Below are 21,853 nucleotides of genomic sequence, written 5' to 3' on the forward strand. Positions count from 1 at the left end.
GTGTGGCACCGGTGTTCTGCCCATGCCTGCTGAGCACCTGCTGGAGCTGCCCCATGTTTCTCAGACACGGCGAGTTGGGGCAGACGTGCCTCGTGACTGCTGGAGCGTCTGGCTGGCAATACTCAGAAGGCTGTTCTTAAACATTGATGCAAGCCATGTAGCATGAACTGTATTATGAGGAAAGGAATCTACATTCTGCAGTAGATAATAAGGACCGCCGGCCTTCTGATTCTGAATAAGTAATGAGTGATTAATTAGGTTTGCTTATGAAAGGTTCACTGTCGTGCATTCTTTTGCCTTCAGGTGTTGCATGGTCTGCTGAGCTTACAGCAGTCTTTTTCTTTTTCTTTCGTTCCAGCTTTCTGAACCCACTGTGTGTCTTTTTACGGGGGTTTTTGGTAAGACTTTTTTTGTTATGATGTAGATTATATGCGGTCAACCAGCCCAACAGACCTAGAAATCCTCATATGCCCTTTGGGCACAGGTGCGTGAGGGGAGACCTGGTCTCGTCTTGCATGACACTGTGATAACACGTTTGGTGGAGGAATACCAGGCAGATGAGTTCACAGCCTGGCAGGAAGTCGTTGTTCTGACAGATGCTATGCGGTTTCTTTTCTTCTCATCCACTCACTCCACCTAGCTTGGGGTTTGCTTAGAAATGTTGTGCCAAGTTAACTTCACTGAGAAACCTAAATAAAGTGTAGCAAGCGAGAAAGCCAGAGGGGGAACATTTCCCACCGTTGGAATAAACCCTTGTCAAACTGCAGTCACAACAGACTGCTTAGATTTCTAATATCTGTAAAAAACAAGCACTTGACTTTGATCAGTTTTATGTTTGGAGCCAGAATGTTTTGCTGGTTTTGCGATCATGTTCATTGTGGATTATTCCCTAATTCTCATTGGAACGGTATGTAGGCATTCTTTCTTCAACCGAAGGAGGGGGTAACTGCACTTTTGACTTGGGTAAGAAATGTCTAGACCTGGTCCTGAGCGTGCTCGCATGCACGCAGGCTCTCACACACCCACCCCCTTCACATGGCCACATCTGGAACTACTCAGACTCTGAGGTGCAAATGTGTCTCACGAGTAAAGGGTATCAGATGTTTTTGTAGAGACACAGTGGTTAGTGGCCTCCCCCAGAACCTGGACAGAAGAATCTGTACCTCTTCTCTGCGTGCTGCTTTTCACCTGCCACCCGGTTGCAGTCCACTGACCACTCATCTTCTGCACTGGGCCCAGGCACTTGGAGAGCTGTTTTCTTGTGTGTGTGTGTGTGTCTGTGTGAGAGAGAGAGACAGAGAGAGCCAGGCAGTGAGTTGAGTGCGGTTGTGTGCTAATTAGATTGAGTAAAATGAGTGTAAATTTGTGTGTCAATAGGATTGTCTGACTAAAGTGAGTTTGTTTGTTTGATTGTTTGGGTCTACATGATGGGAACCAAATATTTTATTGTGATTGTTCTGGCACATATTGCTATTGCAATATGCCCTGCAGTGAATTAAAACACCTTGGTAAATTTCTGATGTTGTACAGATAGAGACCACGCTGCATTATTTTGTCATTATTAACATTTTTCCCATTTGTTAGATTATGAGAAAGCCATGATTAATCAAAAACACCCACAACACTCTTCCGGGATGTCTGACAGCAGAAGCATTTCAAATATCTTAGACAGCTCTTTTACATATTGCAAAATGTCTTTTGTCACATTAGTATTTCCAAGTCAACATTGCAACAATAACAGTGATATACTGTGCACCCTTGTTATGGCAATGTGAGGTTGTGTTGAGGCTGAATGTTGAACGTGACTGTTTGGATTAAAATCCTTACGCTGGGTTTTTAAGCAGTCCTGCCCTTTTGTTACAACTTCTAGAGAAAAGGCTACCTCACGGAACAAGCTTACCAAACCTTGATTAGCCATACTTTTAATTAGTTGGGATAGATGCATTGGTTGGATATCTTTTTTTTTTCTTTTCTTTCTTCTAAACACAAAAGATGCTTGTGTTAAGTCATCAGAATATCAAGCAAGCTGTTACGGGCATTGCCAGCTGTTCTGTAAGGCTACGGACACACTTGCGGTCCGTAGTGAGGTCGTTTTATATACTACTCTGTGTGGGACTGGCTGAAGGACATTACTAATGGTGTCATAATCAGTTACTGCCTGCACCCCTGCTCTCAGTCTGTTCACCCGGAGTGCTTTGTTGCCCTCGGAGGCCCCACCAGGTGCTCACCATCTGGAGGAGCACATTACTGTAGCGTGCACGTCCCCCAGGAACCTGGATTAGCCAGGGTGCCGTGATTAGCTCCTTCGCTAAACACGCGAAGTGGCTCTCATCCAGCACAAGCACAAGCACGAGCACAAGCTTTCTCCCCTCCCATTTTCACAGGTTAAAGTTAGGACTTACATTTACGGCAGTTGGCAGATGCTTTTATTCAGAGCAGCTCACATGTATTTTGTCAGTTGAATAGTATGAGTATGTACCCTCCCTGGGACTCAAACCTATGACGTGTCGGGTTGAATTCCTCTTGCTCTACCTGCTCTACCAGGGATCTTCCTTTAAGGCAGGAGACTTCTCTTCTTTCATGTCAGTTTGGAAAAAACTTTGACTTATGCATCACTATAAAAACAGATGTAAAAAAACAATTTTCTGTGCTGAAGGATCTGTTGGGGGTCTTTTACATACAATATGTGCTAAACTCTTAAAGGATCCCTTTGCTTGATTTCTCTGAAGAGAGCAGCACTGTACTGCTATCGCCTGCCTGCTATGCGTGTCATACTTTAACCAGTCAAGCGCTTTCATCACCCTCTGTGACTGTGGGTCTTATGGCATATCCTCATGATTTAAAACCTTGCGAGAAGATCTATGCTAAATTTCTTGTGCTCATAGTCATCAGTTTACGTGCTCCTCCGACCCCTTATATGAGAGGTAGTGGTAGCTCAGTGGTTAAGGTACTTGATTTGTAATCGGAAGGTTGTGAATTTAGTACCCACCACTGTTGTCACTAAGTCGCTTTGGATAAAAGCATCAGTTAAATGCCTTAAATGAGAAATTACTGTGTCTATGGGGTAAAACCAGTCCTGACTTTTGGCAGTTGTGCGATGCAGTTCATGGAGAGAGTTCTCTGGAACAAATCCTTGCTTCCTCCTTGTTCTTTCAGTTTTAAGTGTCTCTGCGAGGTATGCCAAGCTCGTTTTGGATGTCCAGTCTTGCTGCAGGCAGCTGGTGTGTGCCCAAAGAGAGCCCTGAGCCAAAGGTCACTGGCACTAACCCGTCTAGGACATGCTGACCTTTGACCCAGCGCCCCGTGAGCAGCAGGTAAAGGTGTAGAAGACAGGACCAGAGGCTGGTTTTGTGCTGTGGTTATTTTCACTAGGTTTTTCTTCAAGCATATGTTTTCAAACCACTGCACAATCATGATTCATGACGGGTTGTGCAAGCTACAGACTTTGAAGAAGAGTGGTGCCTTTTGTGGATATTGATACGCAGGTCATTGTTATTTTTAGGATTTGAGCTTTATGTAAGTAAACAAGACTCTCAAAACACAAGTATGTCTGATGTGAACTCATGGGTCTCTGCGCTCTCTCTCTCTCTCTCTCTCTCTCTCTCTCTCTCTCTGTCTCTCTCTCTGTCTCTCTCTCTCTCTCTCTCTCTCTCTCTCTCTCTCTCTCTCTCTCTCTCTCTCTCTCTCTCTCTCTCTCTCTCTCTGTCTCTCTCTCTCTCTCTCTCTCTCTCTCTCTCTCTCTCTCTCTCTCTCTCTCTCTCTCTCTGTCTCTCTCTCTCTCTCTCTCTCTCTCTCTCTCTCTCTCTCTCTCTCTCTCTCTCTCTCTCTCTCTCTCTCTCTCTGTCTCTCTCTCTCTCTCATTCTCTCTCTCTCTCTCTCTCTCTCTCTCTCTCTCTCTCTCTCTCTCTCTCTCTCTCTCTCTCTCTCTCTCTGTCTCTCTCTCTCTCTCTCTCTCTCTCTCTCTCTCTCTCTCTCTCTCTCTCTCTCTCTCTCTCTCTCTCTCTCTCTCTCTCTCTCTCTCTCTCTCTCTCTCTCTCTCTCTCTCTCTCTCTCTCATATGATTCATGTATAACCACTCTATGTACAAATTTGAGTCCTCTCCCTTTGCCTCTCCCTTGTCTGCTCTTTCTGTCTTTGTCATATAAATATTAACGTCTAGTTTCTGAGCTGACGTCACCCAGTGCGGCTCTGTCTGGGCTCGCTCAAAAACTTTGGCACTGCATTTCATTTCGGAGTGACAATTCCCCATTGGACCTCAGTTGAGGTATTAATTTAAAACTCCAGTCGGAAATTACTGTCACTGGCAGCCAGATTTTAGTAGGGGAAACAACCCAGTACTTGTAATGGCCCAAGACCAGGGATTTGTGTGTGTTAAAGGTCATCATCCCCATTAAGTGGGTGTGCTGGTCTGTCTTTGTACCACTGCAGAATTTGTGGTTGGTTTATTTTTAATCTGGGCATATTTAGTTATGTAACCTTTCATTTCTCCATCATGCTTCCATTTTGCAATATTGTCACAAGCTTTTGCACTGCATACGATGTGGAAGGTGATTTTAAATCTCACAAGCCCATGACTACTTCCTGCCCACTCTGCACATGTCTCAGCTCTCACCTGGATATGTAAACGCTGCGTTGCCGCATGATGGAGGAACCTCGGCTTCTCTGCCCGGTCTCACCTTGCTGGACTGTGTCTCACTGCTTCAGAACTGTGGGCGCCTGTGTTGACGTGGCAGACTTGATTTGTTGCACTTGTGTAGCATGTTGTCTGTTGCACTGTTGTTTTGTGTTGCACCGTGGTCCTGGAGAAACATTGTCTCGTTTTTGTTGTGTACTTGTATATAGCTGAAATCACAATAAAACCTCTTTGAACTTGAACCTTGAACTTTGTTGTTTACAGTCGTCGTTCTGCAGGAGGTTGTACAGCGAAACCCATAAACCCGTGACCATGTGTACTAGCTCCCCCGACGGAGGCCAGAAGCACCTGCGTCTTGTCAGCCGCTGCTTGCTGCTTCTTGCTGCTGCTTAAGGATAGTGAAGGGAAGCGGCACTGGAGCAGGGTTCATATGCTGTGAAGGCAGCTGTCGCCACGGGCCACACCTTCTCCTTTTTCTTCTTTCTTTTACTTAAACAATAAAAAAAAAAAACCCGCTGACATTGAGCCATGTTGTACTGTCCACTTGGTTAGGGAATAACCACATATTTAAGCATTGGTGGCCTCAAGGCTCATGATTTTATGTGTAATATTATTTATGAAAATCAGCTGCTGTGAATGAATTTTCATATTCAGCTTCCTCAGAGATGGTCATACTCACCAGCTTACACAGAAGGGTCCTGCTACTTGCCTCCTGCAAAAAAAGAGTGAAAATTGATTATCCTTTTAATATAACGTTTTTTTAATATATTAAAGGAGAAAAAAATACAAATGCTATTTTCAAGTGAAGTACAACCCAGTTTAATTTCATAAGGTCTGAAAATCGAACTTCGGAACGTTTGTAGATGCCCAGATCCAGCTGCATCCAAGACTTTGTTTCGCAGTAGCTTCCCAGGAACACATGACTTTGACTTCCCTGTGTTTCCCAGACCCCTGCTGTGTGTGTGCATGCGTGCCTGCCCGCCCGCGCACACACACTACACTGAGTGTGTGTTCAGGGTCTATTCTTATTGTCTGTGTGTGTGTGTGTGTGTGCACGCGCATGCGAACACACACACAAGCTAGTGCACGAGCGTGTGTGCATGTGCAGAGAGGGTATTGCTAGCACACGCCTGCTGCGCTGTTTCGTTTATCTACCTCACCATGTCCTCTGAGTCGCTGTTATCGGGAGTCCATCTGCAGAGCCATGTCACATCCTGTCAGTTTCATTGCGACGCCCAGGTGCAAATGTTTGGTCATCACATCCTACTGCACTCAGATACAGCTGTAATCAAGCATCTTCTTTCTCAGTTTTTTTCTTTCTTGCTCGCTCGCTCTCTCGCTCTCTCTCTCTCTCGCTTTCTCATTCCAATATCTCTTGTTCTCTCTCTGGCTCAAGCCTTTGGTGTGACCCCTTCCCTTCAAGATATTTACTCTTCAGGGTTCATTGGTTCATTACGTAGTGTTGGAACCAGTGAATGAAATTTTCTCCCTTTATTTCATTTCCTTTTGGTAACTTGCCATTAATCTTGTTAAAGAACTTTTTCATGATTTCTGTGTGGGTTGTCTAAATTATGCAACTGGTTGGATTATGTATGCTTTCTATCCTGGCACAGATCTATTTATTTATTTATTTATTTGGAAAAAGCAATGAATTGCCTCCTCTGGCATGGAATGAGATCATTTGGGTAGATGTGCTTTTGATTGGCAGGGAATTCGCGCAGGGCCATGTCATGTGCCTGAAGTAAGAAGCATCATGAGTACGCAGCTGTGTCCTCTCTATACTTCAACACGGATGCCCCCCCCCCACACACACACACACACCAACGTGTCAAAATTATAACTTGGCTTTGTGCCAACAGACGGATTACCAGAGGGCAGGAACTGCTTTCCTACCAATGTTGACTCAGCTGAGCAACCAGAAAGTTTGAATTCACAAACATTGCTGCTAATATCAGACTGCATAGCTGTGTCATTTAGCCCTCAGCTGTTGCTGACTGCACATGATTGTATACTCATAGTATAAACAGGTACAGTAGTAGAGTTTGTACTTCATGGCATCATGTTTGGTAAAATGGATTTATGAAAGCTGGTGCCCTGTTTAAGGGAGTCGTGTGTACGCGTATATATTTTAACTTTTTTGAATATATGTAGAGCAGAGTGGCTATAAGCAAAGCTTCCTCTTTAACGCAACGTTCAGGAGGCCATATGACCCAGGATACACAGGCACGCATTTTCTGCTCTCTGCTTTTCACTGAAGTTCCTTCCCTGAACTTGCACACTGGGTGTGTTTGTTTGTGATGGCCTGTCTGATTGCCTGACATTTGCTCTAACCCATATACCCATCTGGCTTTATTTTCACAGAGGTCAGAGGTCGGGCAGTTTACCAGTAAAGGACTTGCAGTGGCCTGACTGAAGAATTATCGTAAGTACTTTATAAACCCCCAAATACTCTGATACAGTATATGTCTTGTTTAATATCCCACCTTCTCCGGTGTATCGGCCAGATTGTTTAACTAGCATCTACCGGTTATGGGTGTCTTAAGGTTGAACTGAGGGTTCAACTCTGTCTTAAAGGTAGTCAGCCATTTTTGCACCCCCCCCCCCCTTTTACAAGGAGGCCAGTAAGAACAAGGAGTCGTCATTCCTGCTTTCCTGTAAGTCGTTGTGTATGCACAGCTTTTGTAGGGAAATCCAAAAACTTACCTTCTTTGAAAATCACTGACTAGTCCTTAAACTCATAGCCAGCTATTCTTTGTTGTGAATTTCCCTTGGCTAGTATAAGCTTTTTCAGCCAGTACGGTGTGTTCAGGGACACCTTGCCCATGTCATTTATTAATTGTTGTTGTGATTTTTCAATAATAGTACGGTCACAAATCTTGGAAAGTCAGACCTACCAGAATGATAGTGTTGGTCTAAAATCACTTTTTGCTTTTCATAACATCTGCAGTTAATATAGACAAGAAGCAACTTATTCTCAACCCGTGTTCTACTTTGTTAAACATATCTTTGGCTCAAAGCAGTTTCTCCACAACAGATTATGCCTTTGGTTGCTGGCACAGAGTTGAATTAGGGAAGTGCTCAGGTATTACTTACTTAGCCTTAGTTTAATTGTCCTCAGATTTTCCACTCTGCTGACTGGGTGTTGTGCTAATACGGCGTTTAAGCCACATCTGTTTTACACACCGGTTTATCGGCACGGGCATCTCTGTCTGACTTTCTGTCTAGCTCTTTGTTTAGCGTTCTGTCTATCTATGCACCACTTCACTCCTGGTGGACTTTATAGACTCCATCGGCGGAAGGCAGAGCGTGAACTTGGCTTAGGAGGCCGTATGAGTCCCCCTTCTTTGCAGGCGGCTTCCTGTGCGGCGACCTCCCGCGCTGTCCTAGCGTGCAGGCCGTCGTTCCCTCTGTGAGAGCGGAACAGGAAGCTGTGGCCGTTGCCGTGGATGGCATGAAAGGGAGGATGAAGCAGGGAAGAAAGTGGAGGGGAGGGAGGTGTCCAGAGCTCCATTGTGTTCCTGTCAAAGCAAGGAAATGAGAAATCAAACCCACCGCCCCCCTTCAGGAAGGTTCGCTGCACCGCCGCATCTCGAGTAGTCCTGTTTGCTTTACTTCCACCCCCAACTTTCATTGTATTTCCAGTTTGAAGTGTGTTACAATGCTCATTGTATTGCCAGTGCGATGTTTGTAGTACGAATTATGTTACAACAGTCATTGTATTGCCAGTATTGCCACTTCGAAGTGTGTTAAGTGTGACTTGTGCTTGACTGAGTCAGGGGGTGTGTGTGCGTGCGCTTGCGTGTTTTGCAGTAAGAGAGCAAATTTGTACTTTGGGGAATTGTGCGTGTGCTGGTGGTAGGCTGCCTTAAATAATATATGGCTCATCACGCTTTTGTGAATTAAGGGTAAAGTGATACTCTGTGAGAGGCAGCCTATTCATTGATAAATATTTAAAGGGGTCTCTGCCAGAGTCTGTAGGTCTGGGTGATACCAGCCTCTCTGGAAAGTACCATGCAGAGCAACACACACAAACCCACACACACACACACACACACACACACACAGACAGAGAGACAAATGTGGATTGGGTGACACAAACATGGAGGAAAATGCCTACAAAGCTTACAGAAGAATAAGAAGTACCCATGATCTACAGGGGAGAGGCACGGGGAAGCAGAGAAAGGGAATGGGATAATGAAGGGTGCTAAAAATGAAATGGTTTATCAGGGACGAATAATGCATTGAGCCTGACTTCACCCTCTAGAGCTTCTGGTGGTGCATGTCCACCCCCAGATAAACGGCCCAAAGTCTACACATGCTTCACTTTCAAATGCCTATTAAAGGCACTCGCTGAACCAGGCTGTTTGTTTGCACAGTGTGTTGAGAGGATCTAGCACAACTTTAAAGATGTTTATTATTCATCAGTGATGCATTGTTGATGAGATGTACATTTATTATTCATTATTATTCATTGCGGTGCCTTTGAGTTGGCTAGAAAATATGTAACAATTTGTGGTACAGTTGGTGGGGCATTGATAAACTAGAATAGATAGATAAAGGAATTGAGATCATGACTTTTTTTAAATTTATTTTTTGCATTAGAATTTCTTCTTCTCCTTTTAACTTTTAGCTGTCTCCATTACTGCATCACATTCGTACCAGTTGCAGTCCCATGGGTGAGGCGTAAAGCACAGAGAAGAAACCGCCATCAGTCATCTGTGTCTGTGTGTGTTGTGTTTTTCCTTTTTCTCTTGTTGACTTTTTCTTTTATTTCCCTGCTCTGTCACACGCTCTCATTTCTGTAGTCCTCGCCCAAACATCTCCTCTTAATAATTAAAGTGAGCTACAGGACACGCTCTCGCACGCACACACACACACATTGTTGAGGGTGGAGGAGTGGAAATTGCCCTCCAGAGTTCAGGAGCTGACGTCCCTCCCATGCTGATGTGATGCTGCCTCTATTCATTGAGTGTTTAATAAAATGTGTGCAATACTCAGTCCACCTTATTCAGCGTATATTTGGTGTCAGCTGCCAGACAGACAGAGAGACATGTATTAAAATAGGGGGAGCTTTCGTGTAGTTGTGCAACTGTGTTGGTGTGTATTTATTTGTTGGTGTGTGCGCGCATGTGTTGCTGTGTGCTCTTCTTTTGTTCTTCTTAGGGTTCCCCTTAGTGAACCCCCTCAGAATTTCTGAGTGAGGTGTGTGTGTGTGTGTGTGTGTGTGTGCACGCACGCTTGTGCATGCATTTTTTTGTGTGTGTGGGTGTGTGTGTGTTCTCTAGAGTGATGTAATGGCATGCAATATGGTGCTGAAGTACTACTGCTGTGCACATATTTGAATGTGTTCCTCTACTTCTTGCCTCTTTGGAGCTGTGATAACACAATGTCAACAGGCTTATGCACACACAGACAAAATAACTGCAATGTTGCATACACCTGAAACAGAGCACTTGGTTAGACACATTCACTTACCCAAGCGGTCATCTGTTAGCTGTTATTAATAGAAGAGTGAAGGTGTGTTTCCATGTGTGAATGTGTTCGTGTGCTCATGCTGTCTGTCTAAAAGTTCATTGAATAACTTTTGCACAAATGTAAACAGTCACCATTCTCATTCATGCTTTGGAAGTGCAGTTTCAAAACAGGAAGTAAAGAGTGAGTCGGCAGTAAACCCACCCACATCCGTCCCCTCGGGGGACAGGAAACAGTGATTTCACACTCCAACATACCGTTTCACTGGAGTTGGGCATTGTTACCTTGGTTACACTTGTGATAGTCGTGGAATTCCACTAGAGGGCAGTGAAAGCCATGACCTTCTGTTAGTGGAAATAAATGGCATGCAGCCTGGGCTCAGGGCCTGCGATCACTCTGCTCACCTGGGCAAAGCCATCCATTGGCCGCCTGGGCACCAAGCTTTTAATCACAGTTTGAAATGAAGACGAATGCACATTTTCTTAACCCGGCAGGCGCAGTGTTCTATGAAAATGTCAAAGAATATATATATGCTTGGCTGGCTTGGGTGGTAACTAGTAATGTAGGTTATGGTGTATTCTAATGGACTGTGTAATGCCACTGTGCCATGTTTGAGTGCGCGATGCTTGGCATGAGGTTTGATCTTTGTTTGATTTCACAGCATGTAGTTAATGGCCTTTGAAGCCGAGGGTGATTAACTGTGACAGTCTGATGGAGCATATTGATTAGTGTGTTGGCTTGGTATCTTTTCAGTGTGTTAAATAAAGTGGACTTGACGGGACTGTCTGCAGTAGCACTTTCACTTTCTTTCTCTCCTCTCTCCCCACCTCTTCTTTCTTATCTGTGTCGTCTCTCACTGTCTCTCTGCTTGTGCTGCTTTCTGTGTCTTTCTGAAAGGTAGTACTTGAATTCCTAAGGAAGATCAGATGATCATGTCATCGTGATTAGGGCTAATTATTTTAGGGGTTCCGCTCTGCCAGTGTGCTATGGGCCACCCCTGCTCCATCCCTGTATGGGCACAGTGCCACCACAAATCTCTCCCCTTGTTCCTCTTGGCATCAGTGGGCATCTCCTCTGTGTGTGGCAGCCTGGGTATGGCCACAAAATGGGAGGCTTGAGCCATCTGTTCAGGAAAGGCTGGCACAGCTGGCGAGGTTGTGCCATCCTTTGAGGGTCATTGCATGTCTGTATGAATCAGGCTGGCATGTTTTTAAACATGCATGTTTCGCTTTTCTGTTCAGAGATATTCGGAGCACACAAGTTTCTCAGACATGGCTCTTTGACTTGGACTATGCTGTTGCAGACATGTTGGGTAGTGATGCACCAAACATTTTTGTCCAAAAGAGGAAAGTGTCCAAAACCTTTGACCAAAAATGCAGCTAAAAAAACTCTAAAGTACTAAAGTTTAGTTAATAGGAAAAAAAAGAGCCGGCTGTTTTCTCTTCCCCTCCTGCACCGGTGAATGTGGACGGAATCAAACAATTTGAGCAGCAACTGTGACCGTCAGCTATGTGAAACCATTTCACGGTTTTTCCAGGGACATTAGACAGGTGGTTTGTGGACTCTGTACATGCAGAGGTTCTTGAGGAGGTAAGCTATGACACCAAAGGATTTATCAACTAAAGGTCTGATACACCATTTGAAAACAACATCCTGCTCAGTTTGCAGAATGCAGCAAAAGTACAGGCGCAAACAGGAAGATCCCCGTTAGCACGCTGCTGCCAGCTGTAGTTGCACTTTTACAGAAGGCAAAAAAACAAAAAAAGTACAATGGAAGTAGTATGGAATTCATCGCATGTCAGTGATGTTGGATTTGCAAAGATAATAGTGTGTTGAGCCATGGTACACAGAGCCCAATAGATGTTATTTTTCCAAAACAGATTAAAAAAGAAAGGTGTCGGATTTTGGCCCAGTATGTCCTGAATTTCAGGTTCGGCCAAGATTTTTCATTTTTCATTTTGGTACATAACTAATTTTTCCTTTGTCTATGAAGGTGTGGGTGAGGGAGCAGGAGCCATTAGTCACACATACTTATGAGTGTGATCTATTTTTTTTGTTGTTCGTAACCTGCAGTTCTCCAAACAGGCATTGTTGTCTTTGTAGAAAATATACACTTAGCAAAATTGTTGTCTCCTAAATATTACTGGGTTTTTGGCGGCGAAATGTACAGCATTGTAATTTCCTCAGAGTACATGCAAGCTAAACACACCGTATAATTTAGCTTCTTTGTTGATTTTATTTACTTGCTTTATTGATGGATTGATTGAGTTTCATCGATGACCTTTTCTGTGGAGCTTAAATGCTAATGTGTTTTCAAATCGTTCTACTTTTAGTCATTCAAGCACTGCCCTCTAGTTGGCAGTATAAACTCAGATGTATGTAACTGTTCGGATACATGTAACATATGGATACAAGTAATATATATAATATATTATATAATTAACTTGCTCTCTGTCCGTCTCTCTATCTCTCTTACCCTGTCAGTATTAGAAATTAGAAATACATTTTTTAAATGATTATTAAAGTAATAGCACAAATGGCTACTACTTCTGCTTTTCTTAATGATGGTTTGGTCATTAAGCCATTTTCACCTCATTTTTCTTTGTGGCAAAATATCGCTCTGTACTTTACCAGCTGTGTGTGTGTGTGTGTGTGCGTGCGTGCACTGCTGCTGTTGTTGTTGCATTTGTTCCTGTGCCGCAGGGGTGAGAAGTGTTGAGCTTATCCCCATTGCTGGTTACATGAGGCTCTCTCTGTGTGAAACGATGAATGTTGTGAAGAAAGAAAAATAATGGCTTAGCTGGAGTATTTTTTTTCTCCCTCTGGCTTTTTTCTATGTATGCGGTTATTTCAAATCTCACACATGAAATGACCTTTTGTTGCAGTAGAACACTGGGGGATCTGTGTGTGTGTGTGTGTGTGTGTGTGTGTGTGTGTGTGAGAGAGACAGAGATTGCTTCTTTTAATTCATCCCCTGTAGACTGGACACTGTCTTTTCTGTGTTCAAAGAAGCTTCCAGGGTGACTGTGCAGGGCCATTTGTTCTCTCGCTTTCTCTCTCTCTGGGATGGTTTGACAGGTCTCAAAATGTTTTGCTGATTCTCTGCTGCATTAATTGCCCCATCGTCTCCTCCTCCATCATTTCCTGTGTCTCCTGTCTGCGGCCTTTTCTCCTAATGTTGACCTTTTTATAGCTTTTTTTTCTCACTAGTCTTTATTCCTGTTGTCGTAGTAGGTGTTCCTGAAATTAAGATGCGAGTATTGCCCAATGCTTCCACATCAGGAAGAATCAAAAGACTTAATCTTACTCAGTAGAAAAGCTGTTTTCACAGATTAATCAAATAAATGTATGAAATAGCTCAGGAAGAATTCACACTCGTACATGTGTCTAATGTTCCTCTAATCAGAATAAAGCCAATTTTGCGTCACTAATGAATGGTTTTGCTAATAGTTGTGATAAAGTGCAGCTGGGTATCTGTGGCTTGTGAGAAGGTATGGAAGCATGACTGGAGTTTGGAGCTAATCCCATTCCCTAAAGTAAACCCAGACAACATTGTGTGACACTCAAGACAGATACAGTCAAGACTGCATATCTTGTTTGCTGTCCTACTGTTTCTCTCTCTCTCTCTCTCTCTCTCTCTCTCTCTCTCTCTCTCTCTCTCTCTCTCTCTCTCTCTCTTTCTCTGGCTGTCAGACAGACATTCTCAGAGACTTTTATCCCTGTTCGATAGGAAGGCGGAGAGCTTACACAGTGAAAAGCAATCTTCATAAATAATGAACAGTGCAGCCTTTCACCCAGCCTACCCTTCTCTGAGCCCGGAGAGATTCAAATCACTGAAACTGAGATGAACACCTCCATTATATCGATGAACTTCAACCTTGTCGTCAAATAATGGTTAAACACACCACCAGCCATCTGACCAGCCAGAGACAGAAGAATAGGTTTACGTGGATTAATACATCTTGAATCCAGAACAGGGTATCTGATCATTAGTTGAGCCCTTGCAGCAATACATCAGCCATTTCCCTACTTTTATGTAATTAGTTATTTTAGTTTTTGATTTTGTACAACCTTTACATTTAATATTACGTTAAATGCTAAGTATGCTATATTTGGACTTACCTTACTTCATCCATGTGGGCATTTAAAAATAAAACTTGCAATAATGCTTTATATTAATATTTTTATTTTGTAGAATGTGGAAGAACAGTATATGGATATATATGATGTTTTCATTTCAAAGACAGGATTAAGGTGGGAAGTGCACCAAAGGTAGTCGGATTCATCAGTTTGCTTTGCTTTGTTACATTGCTTTCTGTTTTGTTTTGTGTTTGTTTTTCGGTTGCAGTTTTTGAGTGTTTTGTTTATTGTTTGAGGCATTATTTGCCTCATTGTGTCAGTGTGGCTGCTGTTTTGGACCATATTGCTTTAAGAGCTTCAAGTGTTGCCTTCCCTCGGACTAAAAAGTTTCTCACCTTGTGGAGAGTTTTAGGATGGCAGGCGAAATTTTATTTTTGTCACGTCCTTTGTTGTTTTACTGTTGCCCATTGTGTGTTAGAAAAAGGGCCAGAGGACTAACTGTTATCATTAAGCATTGGCGCAGAATTCTGTCCATTTGTTTTTATCTGTTACTGTTTCACACCATAGGACTCATTTTTTTGTTAGCATTCCAGGGCTTTGTTGATTCGGTCTGTTTAACTGGCGCTGGGGCTAAAATGAGCCGTCACCAGGACTGCAGTGAATCACAGTGCCAGGACTTCTTAAAGTTAAGCTTCTGTCTACACAGGTTGGAGGGGGCCTTGGTTGAGAGAGCTTCGACTTTTCTCAAGAGCTTCAACAAGAACTTGTATCTGGACTTCTCTTTGAGCTAGATGACTGTTGCTCATTATTCCAGACGAGGGGTTTACAAGGCTATCAGTAATGTAATGCCAGGGCAGCTTTGTGTTTGCATTCACCTTCCATGTGTGCTGATATTTCTGAAAGATTACATCTATTCTGGTAATTAGCTCAACTTGCCTTCTCTAGAAGGAGCACCACTGACAATCTATAATTTCTCTCTCTGTCTCTCTCTCTCTCTCTCTCTCTCTGTCTCCTCCTCTCCCCTCCTATTTTATTCTCTAATCAAAAGATAGATCCAAAGGGCAAGTGCTGTTTGCTTCTCTCCTCCTTTCAGTTTTCACACTGCTAACTGCAGTCGATTTCAAGTGATTTCCAGCCTGCGTGTGCATTCATGCGTGTGCCACTTGGCTGAGCACGCCTGACTAGCTGCATACTGAGCAGAAGAGACTGACAGGTAGCCGGGGAGTTAGAGAGTGGGAGAAAGAGATTGGGGGGGTGGGTGGGAGAGAGAGAGATGGGGGGGGGGGGCGTGGAGGAGGGGAGAAAGAGTGGGGGAGAGACAGAGAGGCGAGCTAGATGCACGCTACGCTCTGAGGTGTACAGATGCATCGTGCAAAGTCATTTCCACTTGGCTGCGTAACTCCTTGTGCCACTGAGACCGTGCTGTACGGAGCTGTTCTGTGTCCGTTACAGCCCCTGTGGCACTCTCTGCAGCACAAAGTGCTTCAGTCATTGTGCTCCCAACTCCATCACACCCTCTTCCTCTTCGTCAGTGTGGCTTAATTCAGTCCAAAGCAGCATCTTTACTTCCGTCCTTCCCTGGACAAACTCTGGCTTGCAGAGTGCCAGGTCTTGTTGATATCTGTCATCATGAAAGGTGATCTGACTGGTTATTATTTTCAGGCTATTTTTAGCTGCCTGGCCGGATTCCTGGAGCTGAATTGTCTTGATGTGGCCAGAATGAAACCACATTTACTGCACACTCTCCTCTTCGTTACCCAATGGGGCGAATGTTTTCCATTTCTCCATATCAGCTCATCATGACTGGCAGATGACTTGGATAATTTGCATATTTCCCACAAGGCACTGGGGAGACCCTGTGTACGGGCTAATCATGCTTGAGCACCAAAGATTAGGAATGTGGACTTGCTGCCCTTGGGAGGCAGGAAGGAAGCACTAGACAGAACAGAGATAAGAATCAAGTGACCAGATCTGCCCCCAGCTGCCTTGCTTTACCTGTCGGCCTTTGCCAGTTTGTACTTTCTTCTGGAAAAATCAGACAGTTTCGCCTCTGGCTTTCATAATCAGTTGAGTAAATGTTCAATAGTGTGTAATTCATTCTCCTGCAATGTCTGACCATCATTTTCTTTCGGGAGTTGTACTGTCTCAAGTACTGAATACCTTAGCTTCTAATGAACAGTAGCTGAACACTAGCCCTTTGCATAGTCTGCATTTATGTAAGTGTGTGTGTGTGTATATTCAGGCTTATGTCACAGTTTGTTTGTTTTTTTTATTTGCTAATACCACAGTCCCTTTTCTGTATAATTGAGCTCACTAGTGTGAATGCCATGATTTGGAGGCTTAACACAAATGAAGGTATTTGCAGCAAGTATTTGGACGTTGCAATTTAAATGACCATCAGTCTGCTCAGTCATCAAGCCCTTACGAGCTGCTTCTTTTCAGAGCCGGGCTGTAGAGGCTCGATCCCTGATTGTGGTTGAGTGGAGCCAGCAAGAGAACAGAAAGAGAGAGTGGGAGAGGGAGGGGCTTGGAGAGAGGCCGTGCGACAAGATGCTGGGAAGAGTGTGTGTGTGTGTGTGTGTGTGTGTGTGTGTGTGTGTGTGTGTGTTGGGAGGAGTGAGAGAGAAATGAGAGTAGGAAGTAACAGAGCATTGCTAGCAGCTAAGTGCTGAGTGGAGGGAGGGAGGGAGATGTGGCCTTACACACACGCAGGACTCTCTGGCTGCTTTGTGGAGACAGTGTTGGAGATCCGCTGCCTGCTTCAGGTGCCTAGTCCACACGGACGCTGCAGAGCTTTGGGTGTCCGCTATACCTTGCCTCATTACTCTCCAACCTGCTCGTCTGGACGCTGGGATCGAGGAGACCTGTTCAAAGTTGCTGAGGAGAGTCGGACTAGGCGTGAAGAGAGGTGATATGAAGGTGACCGGGAGCGAGTAGCCACTAATGGGACGACCCTGTCGGCATCGCCTTTGCCTGGATATCGCTGTCCGATTTGAACTTCACGGAAAGCCATTGGTGAAGTCGCCGCTAGCACGGGTTTCCCCACGCGCGTCGGCCTGAACCTCCCCCAGCCCTCTAAACTCGAGGAACCTGAGTTGAGAAGTTGACCCATCACCACCCCTGCGTCTTCCACTCCTTGGGGGAAGCAGGCATCGAACCCTCAGCGTTGGCCTGACTCGTTAGCGTCTGACGAGCAAGTCCATGTGTGGCTGTGGCTGCGGTATCATCTCTTCACTGATGAAGAGGCTTGGTCGCACGGCCTGCTGCTCTCACCTCCTCTCCTGCAGTCAAGCCTCGGACCAGCTGCAGCGCCTGGCCGCCCGCTGCCCCACGCAGCCCAAGGTAACGCAGCCAGGCGTGGCCAAACTGGGTATCTGCATAAGTGGCCGATTTCTGGTTGGCCAGAAACGGATGATGCGCCCGTAACCAGCGTAAGCTCGTGTGCATGGATGGCTCTGGCTGTTGCGCGATACCTTGTGCTTCTTATTAACAGCATTTGGGTTAGGAAATATTTCCTTTAGAATCTGCCTGAAAGGTTAAACTGACAAGCCCACAAGTGTTAAGCTGTGCTCTAGGTAGTCCTGTATCAAGGCTGTGCTGCTGATCTGATTCTGTCAGTAGATGCTTTAAGCCCTCAGGCAGTGGTTCGAGATGACTCGGCACTGAGGCTCAGGCGGACAGAGAAGTCTCTAGCAGTGGTTTTTGAGAAGGATTTCTAGTCTCAGTGTGCTCAGCATGACTGACCTTGCAGTGGCTTCTGTGATGCTATTTGGCTTTTAGAAGGGTTGTAGGGGCCTTCTAAGCACCCCCGCAGTAATTGATTTTATAATGGAACCCGGTGATTTTAAAAGGCTTTGTGTGGTGAAGCTCTCCTATGGCTGTGAAAAAGCCCTTTATTACATGGAACTGTTTGTCCGCAAAAGCCTGAAGCAGACAAGTGCAGGCGAACCGAAGGTTGTTCACCCTCCTGAGTGATTGATCTCCTCACTGATGGCCAGGCAGTGCCTCTTCCCTGTTCCAGGGTCAGTCAGGATGTAGACATCTTCCTGTCTGGAAAAATGCACAAATCTCTCCCCTGTTCCAGGGTCAGTCAGGACACGGACATGTACAGGAAAAAAACGTACAAATAGCTTGTCACCTCCGTTTCGCTCACCACTGACCGCCTGCATCCTGAGGTGAAATTCAAATCCCAACGGAAGGGATCAGAGGTTTCAAAAGATATACTGCCACTTCTGCACCACGGAGATGATGCACAAATAAGAGGTCCACATGTCAATTTTTTAAGGAATTATTCAAACCTGTCCAACAATGAGATGTTGCAGTGATAACCAATTTGCATCTTTGTTATTGACTATTGCAGAGATAAAAAGCTGTACACCCCCCCCCCCCCCCCAAACCAGGTTAGTGTCGTGCCGCTCATTTTTTATCCACTTTGTGCCATACATTTCTGGAACTTTGTTCGATTCCACATGACCAAATAGAGCAGGTCTTCCTCATTCGTTGCAGGTCTTTTCAAAATAAAGGTTTAGAGTTTCCTACCTACCAGATCAAGCTGAATCCTTTAATAGCACCGGTATCGATTAATGTGTTCCTGAATGAAATGTAGACTCAAGGGCATGAGAGAGCATTAGCCGTGTATTTATAGAATTACTGAGTTAAATGAGCACTTGACTCTACCGTGTGCCGAGTCTGCTGGCAAAGACTAGCATCCTCTATAATATCATTGCAGCGTGTCATGTGATGAAGCTAATTAATCCACCGGCAGGCTTGTGATGCCGTGGTAATTTAGGCACCAGCCATGTTGTTGCTTCACTTTCCTGGAGGGCTGCTACTCGGAATAAAGGCTCTAGTCAGCAGAAAGTAGTTTCTGCAACTTTCTGAATGGAGCCTCCTCTCCTCTTTTAAGAGGCCGTTCGTGCAGGTATCGGCGCATCTCGTCATCTGTGTCCGTGTGTGCGCATGTGTGGGGGGAGGGAAAAAAGCAGAAATGCTATAACGAGTCACCTGTTTCTTTTGATTGGCTGAATGTGACATTTGACATCTAGTACTGCTTGGTCTTTGCCTACTTTGATACTCTTAGCAAGCGTGAAGTTGGCACATTTTTTTAAGTTAGTTCATGCTTCTTTCTTTTTCCCCCTAATACACAACTACTCCTCACACAACAGACTTTCAAATCAGCCTCAAATTTATGGACAAATTACTTTCAAATAATTTACTTTATTAAATACAGATCGGTTATAGAGTGTAGAGGTCCGTGGCAGCGTTTTGTCTCTGGATTACAAATGTGCTCATGGATTCATGCTGCAAGATTTGTTGTAGTTTTTAGTGTTTCGCATGCATGTGCGTGCGCACATCTGTCTGTGGGGTTATAAATGGAGATTGAATATGTAATAAATCAGAGCTTCATGCAGACACTGCGTGATTGGGCTTGCTTCACGCTGCTGACTGGGTTCACCAAACCTGAGTCGCAGTCCTACACAGTGTGCAGTTTTCTCCCTCGCTGCTGGGCTCTGACCAGCCGTGATTTGATTGAAGAGCACCAGACTATTTCTAAGCATCACCGCATCACCACCCTAGTCAGCACTGCTCCATCTTGCCCACCGTTGGCGTACACACCGCAGGGTGGAAACACATTGTAACGCTGTTGCTGAAATCGGTTTCCATCGTAACTGATTTCTTTCATAGCTGCTCTTTCCTTGTTTCTTCCTTCTTGTCTGTGTTGGAGGAGAGGAGTCACGTTGGCGTGCTTCCCATTCCTGATGAGACTAATAGTTTATTTTTATGGATATACAGAGAAGCCACAGATAACATCCCTTTGCCTTGTATCACTTAACGACTCAGGGATGTTGAAATGTTAGGTGGACTTTACCGCTTTGTAACTACGACTCATGCAGGAACTTTTCCGTTCTCCTCCTTTTACAGAATGACTGACAGACACATTATAAGAAGAACGTGCCTGTCTACTACCATCCCTCTCGCTGCTTAGCTCTGCCCCGAGCTCAGCTCATGGTACGGCTCAGCTGGGTGCAGACATCCTCCTCTCGCTCTTCCTCTTGGGCCGCTGCACCATCGATTTGCCACCAGTGTAAAGGGACTCAGAACTGGAGTGTAAAGTGATGTGGCAGCACGAGGGCCCTGAGCAGATGGGGGCCCTGAGGTGGCTGGCTGACTGGTAGGCTGTAAGTGGTGGACTGTGTCCTTTCTGCATTTTCTGTGTTTGCCAATCACTGTGCTCAGTGCTAACCAGGCCTGGCCATCAGCACAGCCTCTTTCACTCAGGAGTCTTGAGCTTTCCGTCAGTGAAGTTGTCCGACATCTGTTTGCTCGTGCATGCTATTGATAGGCACCTTAAAAGGTGTGTGGAGTTGTTGTTGTTGTTTTCCTCTGTAGCAGGACCACAAGCAGGACATGGCACACTGCTCTGAGCTGAGCGAATTCAGCCGTTGGACCTTGAAATGGGAAGCAGAAAAAGGGAGAACTTTTTATGCAGACCTGTGCCGATTTTAATCAGATGTTAACTAGTGACAAATGCAAGGCATGTGAGAAATTTCTCAGTGTGCCAAAGCATTATTCAGTATGTATTGTTTTCTCTGGCTCACCTGAGGCCGGATTGAGGGGTGAATGTGCTATACTTCTCTTTAACGGACAATGGTGCATTCACAATACCAAATTTACAAGTAATGCATAGCTGCTACATGTATACAATGAGTGGCTTGGTCCCCTCAGTACAACCTGTTTAACCGGTGGCACTTCCAGCAACCTTGTTCTTGTCTGGTTATGACCTCTACCCGATGAGCTCTGGAGGCTTTGACAGCACTGTGTTCACACCTGTCTCCAGCTGCCTCCACAGCACAACCTGTGGATTATTCTCTTCATTTTCTAAATTTTGTCAGTTTGAGTAGTAGTGAGGTAACGCTGGATGTTCCTTTTAACAGTGGGAATATTTAATGATTTAATGTCAGGGGGAAAAATTGTAGTCTTCAGCCATCATTTCCTTGTTTTGTGTTTTTTGTCTGCGCGCAAACCCATCAATTCACAGGTGTGTCAACAAGTACAATTGACTCAACAAAAAAAAAAAAAAAAAACCAACCAAAAAAACAACCCAAAGAACAAACAATAACAGCACATGCCTGGCTCATGCCAGCTCCCTGTGGCTGATTGCGGAAGCTTGGTTGTTCCATCCGGACCTTCTGTGAATTCAGCTATTCATAGGTGTCTGCAGGCGTGTACACACCACTGCATTGCCTGTCCCTGGGGTCACCCTCGCAGCTGGACAGTCCCCACACCCCCAACACCCCCCCCACGCCCAAAGAACAGGCCACCCCCACCCCAAGCCACAGAGCAAGAGAGTGTTAGAGTAGGCCCTGTGACGCACATGCAGCAGAGAAGCTGATGCCTGTTGGTTCATCTTCACTGCCCTGCCCTTAAGCCTTAGGCTTAAGACACACTCACCAGACTGGTGGCTGGTGGATGGTGTCAGTGACTGACCCTCGCCCGGGCGGCGTGTTAGCACTTTGCTGTAGTTGTTCATCAGCACTGTTTTGGCCGATTCTGCACATCAAATCAGTGTCTGTGTTTCTGATGGTGGTTCAGTCTAAATTTTAAACTGCATGCAGGAAGAAGCTCAAGAAGAAGCAGGAGTCTGAACTCGGTACACTCACTATATTC

General features: G+C 45.0%; 1 long non-coding RNA gene across 1 annotated transcript in view; it reads left to right on the plus strand.

The window, feature by feature from the left end:
- The window catches only part of LOC113582221, a 41,473-nt gene that overhangs the window by 16,584 nt on the left and 3,036 nt on the right, over positions 1-21,853 (plus strand). The window contains exon 2 of the long non-coding RNA XR_003411144.2: positions 6,995-7,055. This is a non-coding gene — a long non-coding RNA (uncharacterized LOC113582221). The remainder of the gene's footprint in view (positions 1-6,994; positions 7,056-21,853) is intronic.

The sequence above is a fragment of the Electrophorus electricus genome, chromosome 9, assembly GCF_013358815.1.
Source record: "Electrophorus electricus isolate fEleEle1 chromosome 9, fEleEle1.pri, whole genome shotgun sequence".
Lineage (NCBI taxonomy): Eukaryota > Metazoa > Chordata > Actinopteri > Gymnotiformes > Gymnotidae > Electrophorus > Electrophorus electricus.